General features: G+C 37.4%; 2 pseudogenes; one reads left to right on the top strand and one right to left on the bottom strand.

Annotated features, from left to right (window-relative positions):
• Nucleotides 1–643, bottom strand: part of LOC105824174 — an 87,124-nt pseudogene extending 86,481 nt beyond the window's left edge.
• A 31-nt stretch (nt 644–674) lies between these two features.
• LOC105824173 overlaps nt 675–19,562 on the top strand; it is a 72,832-nt pseudogene continuing 53,944 nt past the window's right edge.

The following is a 19,562-nucleotide window of genomic DNA, read 5'->3' as shown; positions in this document are numbered from 1 at the left end:
AAAAAAAAAAGAGGTAGATTGGAAAGATGAGACTAAACATAGAGAGAGATTTGAGGGTGGCAAGAAATGAGGCTAAAGAGAACACAAGTAACAGATCATGAAAGGACTTCTTGTCCCTGTATATCAGAGTTGTTGCTGGCAAACAACAGAAATGGACCCTTGATTACATAAAAAAAAAAAAAAAAAAAAATCGAAAGATTATCAAAGGGAGACTGTGCATTGCATCTCACTGACAGCATATATTGGTGGATTTCCCAAAATAAATTAGGAGATCAGATGTAGATGTAAAATAAATAAGACTAAAATTGAGAAAATAAAATAGAAACACATTCTAAGGAATTTGGATTTCATTCTGTAGGCAACCAGGAGTCATAAAGGGAATTGACATGTTCAGATTTGCCTTTTAGGTGGATGATTGAATTTAGGGAAAGGAGAGTGGTAGCTGGTACAGTGACAATTGAGAGAGGATGGTGACCTAGGTAAGGACAGTGGCAGTGGGAGAAGAGAATGGGACAGAACAGACCTGAAAGCCGGGGTTGATCACAATAGTGGCAGAGAACGGGTATTCTTCTGTGCTCTGCTGCTGCTGATTTGCATTTCTGGACTCTTTGAAAAGCCATGGCTTCAGTGGCTTGGCTTTCATGAAGGCGGAAAAGAAAAATCCCAGATGGGGAATGGATTTGGAGAGTGGAGAGGTAGCTGTTCCCTTTTCCCGAATATTTCTGTGTGGTCCCAGAGTCCACAAGACAGAACTGCCCACTACTCCATTTTAAACAGCATGGAAGTTGTCTGTTTTGTGTTCAAACACCTCCTGTTTGGCCATAACACCTAACCTTGACTGTCTCTATAATGGGATGTAAATTTATTAACACCCTTAAGTCAGTTGCCTGCAACTATATACTTTGGCTGCCTTTCAAGTCTTTAATTCCTTTATTGATGCATTTCATGGTGGTTGTTGCTTCTTTTTAAAAGCTTTTTGCAATCTCTGAGTTTTCGGAATACTATCTGTTTCTCTCCCATCCTATCTTTCATTAAAATTGATTTTCTCAACTTCTCACGTATCTTTGCATGAGGCAATGAATTTTAGATAGATACCACAGCCTAAGCACCAGAGGTGGAGATGGAGGACAACTGAGATCTGAGTAATGTTATTTTAATTACGATTTAAAGCCAAAAGGCAAAGACTTAGCTGTTTTCATTACAGTTGTTCCATGCATGAAATGAACCATTACACATTGGAAAAGAAGAAACCATTCCAGAGTGGCTTAGTTATAACAAACAAAATGAGTTCCAACAAGCTGTTTTTAGTCCCATAGCCAAAAATGCATTCTGTTGGAATTTAGGATTTTTTTCTAATGTGGCATATATTTTGAAATGTTAGTTCATGTTATACTCTCTTTCTATAATATATTTTCATTGAATGATGAGAGAAATGACCAGCTGGTCTCTAGCAATTACAAAACCTTTTATTGGAGGCAGCAGGATGATGGCAGATGGCAATTTTAGGTTGAAGTCTCACTAAGAATAGGTTTGTAGCATCTTGTTGATGTGGAATATAGTACAACCTTTCTCTGAGTCTATGAGAATGATGGTAGGGTGGTTTATTGAGATACTAATTTGCATTTTGATCTCATTGTATTTTTTTCTTCACTCATTAAAATGAGAAAAGCTTTTGGGTTCAGTGTATTTGAGTACCAAGGCCAAAGGCAGAGGTGCTCAAAGACAATCCCTCTTGTCAACCTTTAGTTTTGAAAGCTTGAATTGATTAAGGGGATTATAGGCCAATGAGAGAAGGAAGAGGAGAAAGAAGGTCTTTGAGGTTGGAAAGCAGAATGAACAATTCCATGTCTGTAATAAGGGAAATTCTGCAAGCCTGGAAAGAGGAAGGTTGTACATGATGGAGTAACAGGATTGACTCTGATTCCTTTGCAAACCTTGTCATGCATCGTGAGGACTGTGCCCGAGGCACCAAGACCCCCTAGGCTTAGCATAGGTATAGCCAAGGCACCTAGACTTAAAGGGACCATAGAGAAGCTGAGTCATCTGTTTTTGTAAAGATCATGAAAATCTGAGTAATAAATTTCTCTGTAATCATCATATTGAAGAAATTCTTTCTAATTTTTTAGACACTGTCTAGGGAATAAAGCCCTATTCTCGTGTGTGACCTTGGAAGTTCAGGGCCTGGACCATCTTCACCTCAGCCTCGTACCCTGGGAGTGTTAATAAATTTCTTACCACCCTCATGATTGAAAATTTGACATCGATTTTAAAATGATTTAAAATGACAGTGTGATATTTCTTGCCTTGGAATGTAATGGAGTACAATTCAAACCTTTCACAAACTTAAGATAGTAAATAACTATTTAAGGTAGAATAATATAAAAGAATGAGTCTTGAAGATAAGATTCCAGATCACTCTGTACTTTATCATAATAATTATTAGACTCTAAGAGTAGTAGATAAGCACACACTTTGGTGAGGGGTGGGAGAACTGACTCCTGAAAAATAGATTTATGTCTTTAACTAGTAATCCACCACTGTATTACAATGTTCCTACGAACCTTTTCATTTCTGTGCTGAGGCCTTTGTGTGTAGATGGCGACAAAGCCCAGCTCTTCACGGTGTAGTGTATCACCCTCCCTCACAAACAAGCTTTGCACCACACCCTTCTCTTCACTGGACTAAATGACCTGAGTTCTAATAGGTTCATCTCCCAATATCTAGTTCCAAGTGTTTTGTTCTTTTCTTTGCACTTTTTGAAAGCACTTCTGTTTTCATATTCCATCATCCATGTGCCTGAGATCATTAGAGGCTGTGTGGCACAAGGCAAAGAACGAGGGAACAGTCCCAAAGCCAAAGCCATATAGGATTTTCAGAGGCAGCTGGAGCTGGTTCATGTCCAGGCTCTGCCACATTCTATCTATGACCTTGGGTCAGTTCTCTAAGCTTTCCACATCTCAGTGTCCTCATTTGTATCTATCATATTGTCAATTTTCTGTATTTTATGATGTTTTGACACCTTAGGGGGCCTTACAGACCTGTGGAGAAATTGTTCCTACCAGGGCTAGTTAATCCCTAAAGATAGTAAACAACACACCTGGGAGCACATCTTTCAAACGCAAAACAACCAATCCAGAGTCTATACTCCCAATCATCTCCTTTGTCTAACTCTCAGACACCAAGCCAATATTTCTCCTACCCTAAATCATCCCAGGGCCAGGTACCAGGCAACTAGAGACTACTCTTATAGCCCAGAACCCACCAGAATTATTCAACCTGGCCAACCCTAAGCTGTTCACTCTGCCCTGCCTTTGCTTTTCCTGCAGAAACCCAACAAAGGCTCTGGCCTAGGCTCTTCCCTTGTGAGGTCACAGTTATCTGTTCTCAGTTCTGGGTGTGCTCTTGGCCAAAGAATGACCAGACACACCAAAAGCAAGGCAAGTGTAAAACAAAGTTTATTGAGGAAGGACAAGATAGGTCTAAAGAGCAAGAGCAAGATACATTTGCCAAAGACAAAAAACGGACCCCTCATCATAACAAAAGGGCTCTGGTAATGGTTTGGGGTCTTGTCTCACAGTGTCTGGTTTGGGTCCTCCTCTTGGTTCAGATGTCACAACCGAGCCATTTTAATGGACAATTAACGACATGATAATTAGCCTCAGGTTAATCTGGGTCACTTTCCAAATCCCATTGTACCAGGGCTAGCTGGCCCAGAGGGCTGGAGAATTCCCTGCATTCTTTTGCAGATTGGCAGGGTATTCCTCCTTCTTCCCAGGTGTGGCAGTTGTTCAGGGCAGGATTAAGGTGGGGCAGCACCAAGACAGGTGCCTGCCTCTGTCCCTAGGAAAGCCAGAATCCCTCACTGTCTCCTTAACACCATCACTCCTTCCACCCCCTGACCGAATCCAGCAAGTCCCCCTTGGCCCTGTGTGGTGAGACATGCCCCTTCTCTTGAGAAATGTAAACAATAAATTTATCTTTTAATGGCATTGACCTCTCCATGTCATCACCCCATCACCTACATAAATTAAATTCTCATGGGTGCAAATGAGACAACATTGAAAATTCAAGATGATCGTAATAGTAGGTTGTCAGAAGGATTAAAAGACCCAACAATGCATGTGTGTATGTGAAGTCTTATGAAGAGCACTCTGTGAACAGTAAGTGCTTAATTGATGCTGAATATTATCTTTAATAACTTTTAACAAACAACTGTTGAGAACTAAATCTCTTCACCTCACTTCTTCAGTTTCTTCATTTGTAAAGAGGGATATGATGACAGTCTGTCACCAGCAAAGAAACATCCTATTAATGTCAACTTAAAAAAGAAAACCAATAAAGGAACGATATTCATACACAGTATTACTTTAGAAAACTCCAATAATAACTGCTGCATCATAATTTGGAAAAAAAAGTTGCTGTTAGGGCAATCTTATTGATCTAATAATATTGATAAATAATTTCTTGAAATGACTGGATGATTAAGATATTTAAAGATAGTTATTTTTATCTTCTATAACAATGTTCAACCTAGACAGCTTGCCCAGGTGACTCCCAGCTGCTGCTCAGTCCCAATCTGCCCTCACTGGGATGGAAAGAATCGTGGAACAAACCTGCCTACAGTGGGAGTGACTATCACATTTTTCTTTTGTTCTTGAGAAGACACAGCCACATTTCTGAACAATCTCCAAATCAGAACCACATTTTTTGTCTGTTTTCTCATGTTCAATAAGAACCACAAACTCTTGTCCTGGGGCACTACACTCCAAGGCCACTCTTGACTATGCTCTCTGTCTAACCTTGAGCCCTGACATAGACACCTTAGTCCCTCTATTCCTCTTCTGCAACCATCCCAGACCCTTTAGCTTCAAGTGATGTAAGATTCCAGCACAGTAGGAGATTTTTAAAGGGATATATAAATAAGGAAAGGACATTTCTGCTAAGACAGTAACAGTGACCCAGAACTTTACATGTTAAACACAGGTACTCATTTCTTTGCCCCACAGCTATGGTAGAAGAAAGAGGGTTACAAAAGCAAAAAGAAGGCAAAGATTCTTGAGAATTTAGCATGCATCAGAATGACCTGGAGGGCTTGTTCAAATGCAGACTGGGTGCCTTCTGTTTCTGGAAAGATAGAGTAGACATGCTTTCCCCTATTCCTCCCACTAAGTAGAACTAAAAACCTTGGACATTTTATCTATCTGTCTATCTGTCTCTCTGTCATCTATCTGTCACATAAGAAAACTCTGAAGGGTTGAAAGAAGAAGGCAGACTGACAAGGGCCTCAAGACCTGAAGAATGACACACAATGTAAGTTTCCTGGGTTTTCTTTTTGCCTCATATACCCCAGACTTAGAATGGAAGAAAACAGGAACCAAAAAATGCCAATGGTCTCAGACAAAAAAAAAAAAAAAAGCCCCAACCAAAGAACCTAGCAAGACAGAAAACTTTTTAGAAAATAATAACTCCACTCTAAGCAAACACCCCACCTTCACCTTCACCAGTCATTGAAGGCTGATGGGGCTCCTAGGCTTCCATTCTAGTGAGGCTGTAAGAGGACACCCCAACACCCATGATGGGATGGTGTAAAGAAGACCAAGTAGGGACCCAGGACTTTCTTCTCCTCCAGCCAGTAATGAGCTTCCTGCTCCAGGTTAGTGGAGAGCTCATGGGGACCCAGGATGCCCCCCACTGCCTGGCAGTAATAAGGGCCCTTCCTCTCCTCCCTGAGGTGGGATCAGAGGAGGCCTAGTGGAGAGTCAGGACTGCCACCTGTCACTCAGCAGTCATAAGGCCATCCTCACCAAGGTGTAGTGGACACCACATAGTCCCCCATCCCCACTCAGTACTAAGGAGTCCCCCTGATTGAACGGAGGCCAGCTGGGGAAACTGGCCTTCTATTCCCATCTGGCAGTCACAAGGTGACACACCACCCTCTTATTCCCCTGCCAGAGTAGTATTAGAGAAAGCAAACTAAACCAAAAGTTTTAAATAAAATATAGAGTCTCATAACATCATTTAAAAAAATCCAAGTTTTAATCCACGATCATTCATCATATGAAGAATCAGGAAAATCACCAACTGAATTATAAAAAGATGATCAGTAGATGCCAACATCAAGATGATAGACATGTTAGAAATATTTTTAAAGCAGCAATCATAAAAATGCTTCAATGAGCAGGTAAGAATGTGCTTGAAACAATAGCAAATGAAAAAATAGAAAGCCTCAGCCAAAAAAAGTCTCAGGAAAATAATACAAGATATAAAGAAAAAATACATGTAAATCTTAGAACTAAAAAATATAATGACTGAAGAAAAGCTCAGTGGATGGGATCAACAGTAGAATGGATGAGGCAGAGAAAAGAGCAGTGAACTGGAAGATAGAAGAGAAATTACCCAATATGAACAACAGAGAGAAGACTAAACATTAAAAAGAACAGAACCTCAGAAACCATGGAACCATAACAAAAGAGCTGACTTTTGTGTCATTGGGGTCCTGGAGGAGGAGAAAAAGAGGGATGAGTTGAAAAAGTACTCAAAGGAATAATAGCTAGAAACTCCCCAAATTTGGTAAGAACCTCAAACAAGATAAACCCAAAGAAATACATACCAAGACACATCACAATTAAACTTCTGCACAAGACAAATATCTTGATAGCAGCCAGAAAAATACCTTCCTCATGGAAAAAGCAATTCAAATGGTTGCAGATTTCTCATCAGTAACCAAGAAGCTCAGAAGGAAACAGCACAACATTTTTCAGGTATTGACAAAAGAGAAATGTCAACCCAGAGTCCTATACCCAGAGAAAATATCCTTCAGAAATGAAGGGGAAAATCAAGACATCTAAGATGAAGGAGAACTAAGAGAGTCTGTTTCCAACATACCTACAAAGAATGGCTAAAGGAAGTTCTCTAAAAAAGAAAGGAAATGATAAAACAAGGAACTTTGGAACATGAGAAAGGAAGAAAGGATACAATAAGCAAACGTATGGATAAATGAAGTAGACTTTTCTTCTTATCTTGAGTTTTCTAAATTATGTTTGATGTTTGAAGCCAAAATTATAACACTGTTATAGATGTGATTCTAAGTGTAAAGATAATACCTAAGACAATTCTATTATAAACAAAGTAGGAGAAAGGACATAAAGTAAGTTTTTTAAAATGTTAAAATAATGCCAGTAGACTTTGATGAGTTGTGTATATGTAATAAGAATGTACAATGATACAGATCCTCTGGAAATGGTTTGGAAATTCCTTGAAATATTAAACATACAACTACCATACAAGCCAGCCGTTGTATCCCTAGGCATTTATCTCAGAGAAATGAAGACTTATGTTCACACAAAAACCCATCTACAAATGTATCTGACAGCTTTATTTGTAATAGTTAAAAAAGAAAACTCAGATGTCCTTCAATAAGTGAATTGTCAAACAAACTGGGATCTATCCATACCATGGACTCCTAATCCGTAGTAAAAAGGAATAAATTATTGATGCAACAACCTGAATGAAGCTCCAAAGAATTATGCTGAGTAGAAAAAAAATTATGACAACTCACATACTGTATGATTCCATTTGTTAACATTCTTGAAATGACAAATTATAGACATTAAGAACAGATTAATGGTTTCCAGGGGCTCAGGAGGGGGTGGAGCAGGAAGTGAGTGTAGCTATAAAAGGGCAACATAAGGAATAATCAAGATAGAAATGTTCTGAATCTTGACTGTATCGATGCCAATATCCTGGTTTTGACATTGTTACTATGGTTTTGTAAGATGTTACCATTGGGGAAAACTGAGTAAAGGGCACAGGGGATCTCTCTGTATTATTTCTTATAAGTTCATGTGAAACTATGATTATCTCCAAATAAAAAATTTAATTAAAAAATGCAGATTGCTCAGCCCCACCACCAGAATTTTTGATTCAGTAAATCTAAGGTAGTGCCAGGTAATCTGCATTTCTAAAAAGTCCCCAGGTGATACAAATCCTGCTAGTTGGGACCACACTTTAAGAACCACTGACCTAGAGAAAGGGAGATTTTGATACCTGGGAAAAGCTCATAAGAGGAGTTTCTACACAACATCTCTTTCCTCCTATCTCAAACCAAAATGGCAATATAAACAGTTCCTTTCTAGGATGCTAAGTCCAAAAGCAAGAGAAAGAAGAGGGGTCCAAAAAGGACTAGAAAGAAACCAGTCTTAAGTCTAGACCTGTTTTAGCATGAAGACCACCTGGAGAGAGCAGCGTGCTGCCACAGTGGTCAGGAAGCCCAGAATGGTGTGACCAGAGATGTCACTTACCCTGTGGTCATGGCAGTGGTCTTTAATATTATGGTCTCTAATCTTGGCTTCGAATTAGAAATACCTGTAGTGGAAGTACAGCTTTCTGGACCCCACCTCAGAACCAATGGAATCAGAGTCTTTTCTTGGGGGCCCCAGAATTCTATGCTTTTCACCAAGCTTCCCAGGTGAGGCATGTACACTAAAGTTGGAGAACCACTGGCCTGGAGACTTGCAATGCAGATAAAAAAGAATAAGAGGGAAAGTCATCAGTATAGACTAGCATGGAGCGCCAGGGGCTCTAGGTGAGTAGCAGCATTTCTCCTGCCTTCTAGACTGGAGGGCTTCTCCTCCAGCACCCTTATTAGCTACCTTCTGTGGAGCACTTGCATGGCACCTGGTACATTGCAGATTCTCTAATTTGATCCCCACAACAGTCCTACATAACAGCGAGTATTATCCTCATTTTATATACGAGGAACCCAAGGCTCAGAAAAGTTAACTGCTCAACATGATATATCCACTAAGTAATCAAAGCAGGGTTTCTAACCTGAGTTTTTCTGGCTAAACTCAACTTCAAAACTCACTTTAAGGCCAGGTGCGGTGGCTCACGCCTGTAATCCTAGCACTCTGGGAGGCTGAGGCGGGTGGATCGCTCAAGGTCAGGAGTTCAAGACCAGCCTGAGCAATAGCGAGATCCTGTCTCTACTAAAAAATAGAAAGAAATGATCTGGACAACTAAAAATTATATATATATATATATATATATGTATATATATATATATATATATATGTATATATATATATATATGAATAGCCAGGCATGGTGGCACATGCCTGTAGTCCCAGCTACTCGGGAGGCTGAGGCAGAAGGATCGCTTGAATCCAGGAGTCTGAAGTTGCTGTGAGCTAGGCTGACGCCATGGCACTCTGGCCTGGGCAACAGAGCAAGACTCTGTCTCAAAAAAAAGAAACTCACTTTAAATCACAGTACCACTTTGATTTCCCAGTATAGTATATGATAATGGAAATAATAGGAGCAAAAGTGAATCAATAACAGCAGCGAACTCGTAGAAGCAACAGCTGAAGAGATGTGGGAAAACAGATAATAGGGCTTCCTGTGGAAGGAACACAATCTAGACAGTGAGGACTGGTTGTAAGAAGGAGGTAAGCAAGGTGAAAGATTAGGGCTGAGGTAAGCAGAGAGAGGTGTTATGGGGCAATATTACACTTATCACTAATATTATGAAAGTGGTTTATTTTAAATTAAGATGGAAATTTCTATTTGCAAAATAAGATAATGCTATGTAAAAATGTGTTTAGAAAGCCATATATGCTTTAATAGAAAAAACTTGGCATATTTATTTTCTAGGAGATATAAATTGCCAGGATAATGTTAAATCACAATGCTTCAAAGACGCAAATGTCTTCAGATTTGCTTATTTCCACTTTAAACATTTGTTTTTCTAGAACATATGTCCTATAAATAATCTGACACCCAATATAAAATCTGGCAGGAAATATAGCCCATTAAATTTCTCCCATTGTGCTTTCTTTATCTGTCATATGTTTTCATGTGATTTTATTAACTGTGATAATCGCTCCTCTACTGCTAATGATAGAATGATGCTGCTAACAATCAACTTCCAAAGTAATTGTTTTTATGCTTTCCACCTCCTTCAATAATTGCACTAAAACTGTGTGCATGACTCTAGATCTAAAGTAGACATGGATTCCTCATACTTGAGTCAATTTCGTCTCCTTTGCAGATGGTAAATCTATGCTAACTTCTTACTCCAAATTTCCACGATTTTACTTAACTCCTGGATAAAATGTCCTTCCCTACAACTGTAGTATGGATGAAAGGTAGTAATACATGTACAGTGTTTGCTCTACTGTCTGCTAATAAAAATTGATAGCTAGTAATAGTGTAGTAGTAGTCGCTGTAGTGGTAACTGGTACTTAAATAGTAGTAGCAATACCCAATAAAGAGCCCTGAAAGAAATGTGTACTTAGTATCTATTGTTTTGGTCAAAACAAGTTATCTTATTTTCATGGATTTCTCTTTTTATTTCAGAGGAGAAAATGCTAGTGTCTGGCTCCTTTAAAGTGGGTTTTCAGATTATCATTGCTGGTCATCCAAGACCCTGGATCTCCCAGCTTACTTTCCTTGCTTTGAGTCTATGCTTACTAAACAACCTCTTGGTTATGGTTTTCCTTCCATGCGGATTTGCCCTCTAGGAAGAGAAAGGCACTGATCACCTGGTAGGAGCATTTCAGGCTCTGCACGATTTTTCTCAGGAAATGAAATATGCAAATTCTAATCAGGATTTTTATATTCCATTTCCTCTTTTATTCACCGAATTCACCATCTAGTAGGGTAAAGGTGAGCATTAAAGGGATTTCTCCAAGAAGCAAATATCAAAATAATATTAAATATATATTTTGGTTGTCTTTTTATGAAAGAATCTTTTTAAAAAATAACTTAAGAATGATAATAAGAAATATTCAGAAATCCATCCTGATGCTACTGTCAATAATGACGTCTAACAGGTTACTTTCCATCTTTGAGCATCGGTTTCCATCTATAGATGAGAGAGTTGCTCCAAGACACTATGGCAAACAAAATGTGTGTCAATGAGGGTTGCATATGACCAGGAACCTATATTTATTTTATCTTCCATATCGACACTACTTTATAACGGATATAAAAAATAATTCCAAAATACCTCTTATCACCCAAAATGCAAAATAACTGGTAGGGATTTTGAAACAAACTGAAGTGTGGATAGGTTGGTGTTGGTAATGACAGAATGATTTTCAGAGATGTTGAATTTTTTGAGGTGTGGTTAAACTACCTTCCACTGCAATATTGAACCAGTTCCCCAAACATTTTATTAGCAGAGCAAATGTAGACATGGTAATTAAACTTCTAGAGAAGAATTCTTTTTGGTCATATGTATTTGGTCTTTTATATAAAAATTTGTAGTTTCTTTAGTCCTCCTTAAAACTGGCTTTGATTTTTAGGTTATGCTTATGGAAATTTAAGGAAGAGGAAAATAGAACTACTTTATCTTTCTTCCAGATTGTTACTCAGGTCTCAGCTGTCTGTGAATTCAGTCCATTGTTACTAAGATCTTAGAAATCTATGAAAATACCAGGAAAGTCCCTAAGGTTTATTAGGGTATGTTGATATTATTAAATAATTCTGAGGCAGTCCAAACATTTGTTCTATGTGGCAGACTATAAAATATAACTCCTTTGTGATGTATCTCCTGCCAGTTCTTTACAGTGAGATTGGATGAAGGCATCAGCATCTCTACTCTTCAATTGGGTAATAGAAATTTGATTTTCAACCAAAAGAATGTTTTGGGAAATATAATTTTTCAGATAAAAATATGCAACTATTATTTAGATTATACTATAGCTTCATTTTTGGGAAATCGGTCTCTGAAATAAACACTAAAATTAACAAATAATGCCTACAGGGTGAACCTAATGAAAGATTTCAATTCCTCCCTCTTGCAAATTGTACATTCTTGGTGACATCTTACTCAATCCTATGGGAAAGTATCTTTGACATGTTTGGGTCTTTGTTTCATTTTGTTTTATTTTACTTTAAATACGATTGAAAAGGAAAATATCCAAAATAATGGGGGAAAGGACAAAGACAATGCCAGCACTTTTGAACCAGTTCATTACAAGATATACATTTTGGTACTGAGAATCTTTTTTATAATTAGATTGTTTCAGGCATTGTGAATGGAACACAAAATAAATAGTACTGTTAACACAAGCTTTCATTTATTTAATATTTGCACCCACACAGAACAAAATATCATACACCAACAAATTTCCCAACAAATCCATGGCATAGGTATCATCATGACTGTTCATACATGAGATAATTGAGGTTTCAAGAGTTTAATTGAATTGCTCAAGTTCACGCACCTGTATAATAAAAGGTGAGTCTGAGATTTGAAACCAGACTCACTCGGTAGACTTCCTTCTAAAGAAACCATATGTCATGAATTCCATTAATAAAATATATCATCGCACAGTGACTTTAACTTAAAGATCACCTAACCAAACTACTTATTCGTTCTTAAGATGGCCAAAAACATTAGATAATTTCTACTATATTTGAATTTTTAAACTACAGATTTAGCCAAAAAGAAAAGGTAATATTTAGAATTTCAAGTCTAAGATTCCAACAACTTTAAGTAGGCTCACACATAAAAGGAAAATGGATTCAATCAAGCTAAAAGTCACAGAGTGAACTTTGATCTTAGCACTCAGAAAGAAGAAAGGAATTTTTTGTAAGAAAAGTCTACAATTAGAAAATAAGACAGAAGTTCTTGAAATAAACTTGCTACTTTACCTTGAAAACAGCACAAAGAAAGGGAATTGTTTTTAAAACTCTTCATCAAAAAATAAAAATAATTTCCTTAAAAGGAAATTAGAAAACTTAGAAAGTGCTAATTTATATTAAAATATTCAGGCCACTGTGACTGCAGACTCTGAACAAAGGACAACAGTTCAAGGAAAAAGAAAGAAGCAAAAAAGAACAAAGAAAGAGAGATAAGATGAAGAGAAGGAAAGAGGAAGAGGAGGAAGAGGAGGAGAGGTAGATGATTTGGAAAGGGGAGGTGGAGCAGCAGGAACAGGAAGTAAGGAAGAAAAGAAGAAAGGAAAAAAGAGAATAAAGAGAAAAAGATTTTAAAAACAGGAGTTGCTCATTTATTTTTATTCTTTTACTTCCATTAATTTTTAATTTGTGTCAAGTAGATATTCACTAAACTATTTAATGAAGCACATTATGATTTTTGATTTGGTCATGACATAAATTGTGAGTCAGAGATTTACTTTTGACTTTTGTTTACCGTTTTTCTCTCCAGCATCTAGAACAGCATCAGGCATATAGAGGACATTCAACATGTTTGCTGAATGAGTGAATTTTCAGGCTAAACTTTCAAATACACTAAGGAGAGCTAGTCAATTCGATAATTAGTCTATTTCATATGTTGAATAAGTTGGCTACAGAGAATAATTGTATATTGACAGAATAAACTTTCTGAATGAATGCATTTTCATTTAATGCCTAACATGCCAACTTTGTGGGTATTTTAAACCATCATTTTATTTATCACTTATCGGATGCCAAGGGTTTCTCTGAGTATTTTGCATGTATTAACTCATTTAATCCCTAAAACAGCCCTGTGACGTAAACACGAGTTGGCTTCTTTTTCATTCCTTTTCTCCATCTTCCTTTTCTCCATCTCTCACCATTGGAGCCACAAGGGTGTATTTTGAAGGTTGGCAAACTCCGGTTTGCTGCCTGTTTTAGTAAATAAAGTTATTGGAAAATAACCACATCCATTTATTTATGTATTGTCAGTGCTTTTGCATTAAAACAAAAAGTAATTGTGATAGAGACCATATGGCCCACAAAGCCAAAAATATTTACTATCTGGCAATTTACAGAAGAAAGTTTGCCAAGTTTGACCTGTATAGTTCACAGAGGAATTCGGGGAATTCTTGTTTCTTCCTTTCTGCTTTCTAAAAGTTCTGCCTCCACTTCTGTTTCTCCATTCTCCACTTCTCCTGACATTTTATTTTGCAAAGTTAGTTAATTTATGATTAAGGGTGAAGACTTGGTTATACGGAATGAACACATTAAATGGAATGAATTCTAAACTAGAGGCGAAGTTGCCTGGAATTTAGTTCTGGCTCTATTAAAAATTGCTTTATGACTTTAAGCTATCCCTTTACCCTTTCTATATTTTCATTTTCCTCTCCTCTCCTCTAAAATCAGGCAAGCTAGATAATCTCCACGGTCCCTTCTTGCTGTAGAACTTTTATAATGTTATGTAACTCCGAACCCACTCAAAGGGACACTTAAAACTTGCCCAAATGAAGTCTGTTCAAATAGACCTGAATTCAGCCTGAGTTAAGAAAATCACCAATGATCTGGGCTACCAAAACAATGGCTTTTTTCTTTGGAAAAGGGCTTAAGGGGTTGGGTCATCTCCTCTGAAGGTCCTTTACATTAAACAAGTTCAAAACCTGTAGAGAAGGAAAGAATATCGCTTTCACAGTCTTTTTAGATTTGGTCAACTGTTTCTTGCAAAGAAAAAGAAATGACTTACTTTTCTTAGCAATAATTTCTACACTCCAAGCTATATTTTAACATAAGCCTCTAGGCTCCTGGCAGAGGAAATGCATATGGTAATATATTGGAGAAGTTTAAATGTCAGATTTATTCAATACTTTCAAAGCAATAGCTTCAATAAAAGAAAAAAAGACATCCAGAAACTAAAATTGGGGGCAAAGATTAAAGGCTGTTAATTTGTGTAAAGAAGTCCAAAAAAAAGATGACATGATGATTTGGGAAATGAAAATAAAATGAAAGTATAGATATTTGAATTTCAATGACACAAAGCAACAATTTCAAGCTATTCCTAATATCTTCTGCAAGGTCTTTATTTTTAATTCTATTTCAAGAGAACAAGATTAAAAGTGTTTAATTTTGGTTTGTGAGAACACATTCCTCAAATTCCATTCCTGAATAAGGAATGAATGTACTAAGTAGTAGTTGGGCCCTAAATATTATAAGAAGTCTTTCAAAACATGTTCATAGGCCGTGTTGATCAGTGATATATTGAAGACTATATTTTTCAGGTGCTGTTTCAAAAGTTTTATTGTCTTCACTTTAAACACATTTAAAATGAAGAAGAGAGAAATCAAATTCAAAATCTAGTCTTTTGTTTTAGTAATTTATGTAGTCCAGTAAAGGAGTTCTTACAAATGGATTTATCTTCTTTTTGTAGAAGAGGAAATAGAGATTCTTTAATTCGAAGTGTGTGGGGGTAGGTGGGGGTGGGTGGGTGTGTGTGTGTGTGTTGGGGGGTGTGCTTTGCAGAGGAGAAGTGACAAATGGCAGAAAGTGCTTGTTCATATCTTTATCTGGGGAGAAGACTTATGTTTAAGCAGTGTGCCTGCCACTCATGGAGCTTCTGAAAGGCGTGGAAATGCCAGAGACTAGAGGACAACCCATTCATGAGCCCAGAGGCCATGGCAGGTAAGCTTCACTGCCCAGCCTCCACTGACTCCATCCAGCCTAGTGGGCTTTGTAGCACATTCTTGAAGCTAGAATTTCTGGAAACATATTTAAAAGGGTTTTTTGTTTAAAAAAAAAAACAAAACCTTAAGACAGCATCAAAAATATACCAACAATAACAAAATAATTATTAAAGTATAACAACAACTGACATCTTGAAAGCACCCAAAGTCATCACATCACTCCAAGTGTGGTGGGCTATCGCACTGCACTAAGGTCCTGTATGAGGGTAATTGCTGGTCACCTTGACCTCACTCCTATGTAGTCGAGAGGCTGAGCTCTCTTCTCACATGTTCTAATAAACAAGTCTTCTAGATTTGGCCCTGTTTAGCCCTCATGCTGAGCCTCTTACTTGCCACCCCCCTGATGTGTCTCCTGCTCTATACCTAGACGTGAAAGCCTCTCAATCTCACATTCACCCAACAGCATCCCTGTGGCAATGTGTACACTCACTTGCAGCCAAAGTAAATTTTACACCTTGATCAAAATTAATTAATGTGAAAACTTCACGGCAAACCAAAGTGCCTGGGAATTCTGATAGGTAAGCACTGAGTGATTAAAAAGGAAAAAAAAAAAACTCTGTTTATTCAATAGACTTAAAGGTTTAACAATTAAAGATTTTAGATGCCTGGTTTTTATATCATGATTTTTAACTAAGGCGTGCGCAAATGTACTTTGGCATGTAGCACCCTTTCTAGACCCAAGAAGATTTAAATCTTAGTTTTAAAGATAGGGTTACAATGTTTACATGTTTGTAGTCCATACATATTTGGTTTAACTATCTGTGCTGCAGCAATTTTTATGATTATTTTCCTTCTCACAGATTTTACAGTAATTTTATATTCATCTTTTGAGATGCTGCGTTGTGTTTTCCTTTAGTTTATTAAGTGACTTGGACATCACCGTCAGTGGGAAATATTTTCCCTTTGTGTGTATCAGGGTGTGGGAGGCACAGGATAACAGGGAAGGTGTTACTGTATTGAATGGATGATATGGTATGGTATTTTAGCGTTTATTTATATCCATCTAGTAGAAGTTTACATGTCACCCAGATGTAGCCCCAGTTAAGCTGTCAATACCACGGAAGTGATTGGAACTTATTCCGAGAAGAGCATGTGCCTGCCAAACATATATCAGGGCTTCACAGTTTTGACCTTATTTCAAGTGGTCCCTCTTGCAGCGACAGCATGGCACAGAAGGCAAGACTTCCAGCTGGTACTTTAGGTACATTGTTCATCGAGCCACTAGAGATAATGAATGCACTTGACATTTACAGTTTGGTTTAAATTCACAACCACAGCAGATAACAAGAGCTGGACTGATGAGTGGCCGGTGTGCAGAGACGTAGACCATCTCAGTGGAGACCTCCCTGGAATAACAAGGCTTACAAAGAGAAATAAACACACTGCAAGCCAAGAATGGTTTATGGACTACGTTTGCTAAACATGTGCAATTCTCAACAGGAAAAACACAGCCAGGTATCTGAGGCAGAATTGGAGTGTGCTCAGACATGTCAAGGAGGGTTTTGGTTTTTTTTAATCTCTAATAGGCATAAACTGTTTAAAATGAAATTTGCATTGACAGTTTGTACCAAACTCAACTCAAGACTTTCATAGTCATCTGTAGAGCCAAATGCTTCTTTATTTGACTGGCAGTTGAATAAGCGTGGCAGAATTGTGAAGACCAGTATTAAATGACTATGAAAGGAATGAATCCCTTCTTATCTTCCCTGACCCCAAAACCTAGAAGAGAAAATGTTCTTTTATTCCTTTTTATTATTATAAAAGAGATATATGTTTTTTGTTAAAAAATTAAAAATGCAAAAAGTAGGATATAAAAATCCTTTCCATCTCAGGTGAATCCCATCAGTATTTTGAATAATATATTTCCAGTATCTTTTTTATATATGTGTCTATTGTTGATTTAAAAATATATACAGTGACATGAAATATAAAGCATAAAAATATACTTTTTTACAATCTGATTTTGCTTTTACTCACCAAAACATTGTCATTACCTTTCCATGACATTATTCTTCCACTGTTTCATTTTTTTATTTAAAGAAATACTTTTAATGTATATATGTATCCATAAGCAAGCTAAGATAGCCCTCTTTCCTTTATCAAAATATTTTTTATTTCAGCATATTAGTATCACAAGAATGGAAAAGCAAGCACCACATGTACTCACCATCAAATTGGTATTAACTGATCAACGCTTAAGTACACTGTTTCATTTTTGATGACATATGCTATTATGTTGTGTAACCTCACGGTAATTTACTTAAACAACCTCATATTGTTGGGCATTTGCTATGTCCACGTGTTTTGGTACTATAAGCAATGCTGTAATGAACATTAAGGAGAGACATATCCCTGGAAATCAGTTCCACTTTTTATATTCCTGCCATTCGCTCCATTATAAATTAAGCTTGCACCCACTCACTTGCTGATCCTCTAGTTGTCCTCTTTATCTGAAACTTTACTGATGTCCCAATATGGAAATGACAGGAAATATTTAAAGAGCTTTCATGTAGAAAAGAATTTATATATAATGGTTCTATGGTTTTCCCTAAGGACAGAACCAGAACTAGTGGTGAGAAGTTATAGGAATCAGGTGTCCCTTCAACATGTGATCTTTGAAGAAATGAAATAGCTTGAGTTGGAGAGTGATGAGTTCTCATCCCTAGTATTCAAGCAGGGGCTGGAAAGACTCTGTCGAGGAGCTTTTAGAAGAGATTCTTACTTTGGATGGGAAATAGATTACATTAGACTTTATCAAGCTTTTGTTTGTTTTAAAATGGAAATTTATTTGCAAATTTATGTGAGCCCATATATAAACCTGACCAGCATTTTATTAACATAAATATGATTTAATACATCCAAGGTTTTGATAATACTTATTATGAAGTCAATCATTGAGAATATTTGAAAAACGGTAATCCCCAATATGTTTAAAAATTAGTTATCTAACATATCTGGGACAGTTTTATATTTTTTTATTTCAAAATATTATGGAGGTACAAGTGTTTTTGGTTACATATACCTATTTTATTATGCTTGAGTAAGGGTGATAAGTGTGCCCATCACCCAGATAGTGTTTACTGTACCCATTAGATAGGTCTTTGTCTACCCTTTCTCCCCTCACTTGATTTCCACTGAATTTTACCTCCCTCTGTGCACAAGAAAAAAAATAAACAACCTCATTAAAAAGTGGACAAAAGACATGAACAGAGGCTTCTCAAAAGAAGGTAGACAAATGGGCAATAAACATGAAAAAATGCTAATCAACATTTTTATATTTAATAATTCTAAATTTCTGTGAAATTTTTTTAAAAATTGTATCTCCATGAACCAATTTCTTGATTTAAATGTTGCTATATTTTGTGCCGAGTGATGCATCTACTGACAGAATATATAAAAATCAGGAAGTATTTGTGGAGCATTGTTGGTCAGATTGGGGCAGGGCATGGCCTTGGGATCAAGAGAAAGCAGGCGTCAGTAGGCACTGGTTCTCAAATAAAGAGTTCGGGCCAGCACATGTAGCACGGGAGCACAAATCGAGTCAGGCCACAGGGATTAGAAGCTTGAGACAGCAAGCACTGAAATTGAGTTCATGGCTACTGATGGCAGGGAAGGGTATCAGCAAAGAAAAAAGTAGCTTTGTTATATGGCAAATTGTGTCCAAAGCAGGAAATCTTTCTCTCTTTCCTGCCAAAGTCAGACAATAACCTCAAAGAGTGGACAGACCTGAACTCAAAATTAGAGGTTAGTAAAAGGTCGTGTTTTTGATGACATGAACATGCAAAGAGACAGAATAGAACACCTCTGACATTAACAGTTTGTGGATGAGGAGCTTTATAAGCAACCAATTACGCATAGAAACAGCGTTGGCTGGTCTGGTAAAGTCTTTAAAAGATTTTCCAAGCCTTATTAACTGATCAACACATAAATGCACATATAAGAATAACATCTATTGGATGTTGGGCAGGGGGAAGGGGGAGGGGGGAGGAGGAGGAGGGAGGAGGGGACAGGTATTTGCATACACAAAGAGTGCAATGCGCACCACCCAAAGGATGGACATATTTGAAACTCGGACTTAGTGGGGGAGGGGGGGGCAAGGGCAACATATGTAACCTAAACATCTGTACCCCCATAATATGC

Source organism: Propithecus coquereli, unplaced genomic scaffold, assembly GCF_000956105.1.
Source record: "Propithecus coquereli isolate 6110/MARCELLA unplaced genomic scaffold, Pcoq_1.0 Scaffold72, whole genome shotgun sequence".
NCBI lineage: Eukaryota > Metazoa > Chordata > Mammalia > Primates > Indriidae > Propithecus > Propithecus coquereli.
The sequence above is the reverse complement of the archived record's forward strand: the minus strand, read 5'-3'. Positions and strand labels throughout refer to the sequence as shown.